The 3,623-nt window shown below is 41.5% G+C and overlaps 1 protein-coding gene across 1 annotated transcript in view; it reads right to left on the bottom strand.

The window, feature by feature from the left end:
* The window catches only part of dcn (decorin), a 19,756-nt gene extending 16,476 nt beyond the window's left edge, over window positions 1-3,280 (bottom strand). The window contains exon 1 of the mRNA XM_014004198.1: window positions 2,806-3,280. The gene's annotated coding sequence lies outside the window, so the exon portion shown is untranslated. The remainder of the gene's footprint in view (window positions 1-2,805) is intronic.
* Between the last annotated feature and the right edge of the window lie 343 nt (window positions 3,281-3,623).

Raw genomic sequence — 3,623 nt, 5'->3', positions numbered from 1 at the left:
CAAGCACATAATAATGGCAAATGTAGAGCAGATTGGATTTTTTTTCCTTTTTTATTTTAAAAATAATTTGTGGAAGTATAGACAGACCAAAAAAAAAAAAAAAAAAACTCCTTGTACATTTATGTTCTCAATACAGTCCATGATCTCATGCGATACCCCCACCCCTCTTTGGGTTGTCTGGCCATTAAAATGTATAGACCGTGTTCGTCAAGCACCTGTTTAATTTGCATGGTTGTACATTATTTATGAAGCTATAATCCCAAAGTTCCTGCAGAGCAATTCAGGTCAGCACTGATTCAGAGACCATGTTGGGATTAAAAGTTTGAAATAAAAGCAAGTTTTACTTCTAAAATCACAAAAACATGACACAAAACTGATCAGCTTTATCTATTGCCTTGTAGTGCATTTAGAGAATAAAAATGACCAAAATGTCAAAGATGTTTTTTTTTTAAACAAATTTATTATCAAAAGTACCCAATAGGAAGATTCTGTGATGAATCATTCAGTTTCTGACTGACCAAGAGAAAAGAGGTGGAGGATGACGTTTCCTGTTGCAGCAGCATCCTTTTCACCCCCCCTCCCCCCGTCTTCCCCTTTCTATTTCCTATTCCTCGCCCGTCCCTCCACACTCTCCCCAAATCTGTCTGGAGCATTACTAATGATTCCCAGACAGGAAGCAGAGCTTGCATGAGGGCGGAGAGTCATTTTCCTTTCTTTGCTTGTCACTTCTCCCCCCCCACCCCCCGGCTGCCTCTCATTGAAACGTTCCCGCTCGGAAACTCAGCAAAATACCTGCGTAAAGCCCGACCGAATGAAGACTTCATTTGAACAAATCAAATCGGAAAGCGCACATTAAGGTGCCAGGCTCCGCCTCCACCTTCTCTTTCCTGTAACTCCCCTCAGGTCTGCGTCTGCTGGCAGTTAATCACTGGAAGGTATTTACAAGGCCACAGGACATTTAAAACACGTGTGGCCTTTTCAACCCATCGGCAAATGAGCGGCAGCGTTCCTCCCATGTGGTTGTGTGAAAATTGTGATTATTAAGAAATAAATCATGTAAGATGYAAAAGGTCATTTGCAAAATGGTAAAATATGCAAAGAGACGGCCAGCTAACCTTTTAAGTGCCAATGATTCTTGGGGTTTGACTTGGTTGTTTTTACTCTGAGAACATCTATTTGACCAACACAAGTAATGTAAATGTTTCTACTGCCAAGAAATAATTCAATCATTTAGCTTTAATTCACTTAAAGCATCAACGAGTGGTTTCACCACCATTTAGCTGTTTAAACCTCAGTCACATTTACACTCAGATGTGGTCCAAGTTCCCAACTATCTCTCCTGCTCCATCCCCTCCTTCCATTCTGTGCTCCACGCTGCTCCAAAGCTTGCAGTATTTCCTTTTTCTGTTTCAGCTTTAAGACTTTGGCTCAAACGGGCTGAAGTGTTGAACTTTCTGATTGCACTGAACAGTATTTTAGAGATTAAAAAACTGATTTTATTTACAACCATTTGATCCCTTTAGTTTTTGACTCAGAGCTGAAGTTCAGATGAAGGAAAATGAAGTCTCCTCCAAGCCTTTAAGCCTTAGACGCGTAAACACTTTTATTGCTCTGAGTTTATTTTTGAGCACAATGTATGTGCCATTCTTAGCCTTTGTTCTATTCCAAGTGCTTTTAAATTCGGTTTGGTTGCTCCCAGTTGTTTCCTCCTTCACTTTCACTTCACTAAGATCTTTCCCTGTTGGCAGAAAGGATGTAATGAGTTACCTCAGAGTTGTGTAGTGGCTTGCTGGGAAGCTTTTAGACCTCTTTTTTTTGATAGAGGAAGCGGCACCGTTACAGGATTAATGACACTGTGTGTGGCCAGGTAAAACCCTCATTCATCTGTTCAAAGACGTTCACTTAAATAGCTGCTTTGAGCAATTTGGGTCTGCTTCTGTGAAAACACAGCAGCAAAATGTCCTCGTCTGACTCAGGGGGTTCACAATGAATAGAAACACGACTGCTGAGCAGACAGATGGGGTTAGAATAAATTGGTTGCAGTCATAAAATTAAAAAAAAGTGCTGAAATGGAAAAAATGTCAAAAGCACCACAAACAAGTTTTCCATTCAAAGTCCCAACCAGCTATAAGGAGGTGAATCAACACGATATGCTTCAAAATTCTGAACAGAATGGAAACTAAAAAACATTTGTGAAACTCAGAAGAATGCACACATTGATCCAATCTAAATAAACGAGTTCAACCATTTCCACAGAATCAACAAATATGTTTAAGCTGAAGCTGCAGAGTGAAAATAATAAAAAGAAAAACATCTGAAAGCATCGTTTGGACCTCCTCTGTGGACACTTTGGAAACTTTTTTGACAGGCCTAAAGAATAAACTTGCTGGCAAAGAAGAGGAGTACCAGCCTGAGCAGGACCACCACACCCCCTTTTTTCCTGAGCCACTGCTCTTTTCACTGGGCTGCCTGCAGACTGGACCGATTAAAGCCTCTCTCCATCAGAAAAATCAAGAGTGCCGTGGGAACGAGACTTGGCAACGTATCTGGAACATTACAGCACAAGCAATATAATTCATGATAAAAAAATAAATAAAAAAGAAGCATGTTTTAAATCAACTCAAACAGATTTAGACAGGGAACTAGATGGGATTTTCATCTTCGAACACACTTGCGGAAAGAAGAAGAAGAAGAAGAAGAAGAAGAAGAAAAAAATGAATCTATAAAAATGATGCAGAAGTCTTTTATCTCAATGTTGATCCTCAAAGCCAATTCAGAGTTGCATCAAATAAAAGAGGGACCTACCTGTTCTCAGGAGAAGCCAGACGGGGAGAAGTGAAGCCGGTGAGATGAGCTTGACTTTCCAAAATCCACTCCACTTGGAGGATGAGATTGTAAAGTGTCTGACAGGGCCTGTGGGGTTGTTGGAATCGGAGCGCAAGGCAGCCAAAACCAAGCAGGTGTGCTCTCTCACAACAAGGGGAGGAGAGAAAAATGCACAAGGAGAAAAAAAAAAAAGGGGGAGCAACAGGACACAGAAAAGGGGAGAGACAGAAAGGGGGGTGGGGTCCAAACCGCCTGAGCTCCTCTCTCTGGACGTAGACAATTGGTGGAGAACTTCCCTCGTTCTGGCTGCCTGCGCCAAAAACAGCTGGAAGTGGAGAAGAGGGAAGGAAGAAAAAGAAAAGCGGGGAGTGTGAGAGGGAAAAGTGGACGGGGAGAGTGTGAATGGAGAAAATAGGAGAGGGAAGGTAGGAGAGAAAGGAAAAAAGAGGCAGAGAGCTGGAGTTCCAGGCAGTGTTTTGGCTAGCAGCCCCTCTTTACTGTGACATCTGGTAATGATAGGTCCTGTGAAGCTTTGCACACAGAGCTGCACAGAAAACCTCCTTTCTTCCTTTTTTTTTCTGGCTGTTATTCACATTCAGCCCTGATTCTGACTGATTGCAAGAAAAAATAAAGACACAAAAATCAAATTCTGTCTTACACGCAACCTCAATTTGGAACAAGTGTTCGGTAAAATGTAAATGAAATAGAAACAGTTAGGACAAGGTGATGTTTACCACAGTGGTGCATCTACTGTTCTTTTTACAACCCTCTGTAAGCACTATGCTGCTGTAAAGGAT

The sequence above is a fragment of the Austrofundulus limnaeus genome, unplaced genomic scaffold (assembly GCF_001266775.1).
Source record: "Austrofundulus limnaeus strain Quisiro unplaced genomic scaffold, Austrofundulus_limnaeus-1.0 Scaffold22, whole genome shotgun sequence".
Taxonomy (NCBI): domain Eukaryota; kingdom Metazoa; phylum Chordata; class Actinopteri; order Cyprinodontiformes; family Rivulidae; genus Austrofundulus; species Austrofundulus limnaeus.
The sequence above is the reverse complement of the archived record's forward strand: the minus strand, read 5'-3'. Positions and strand labels throughout refer to the sequence as shown.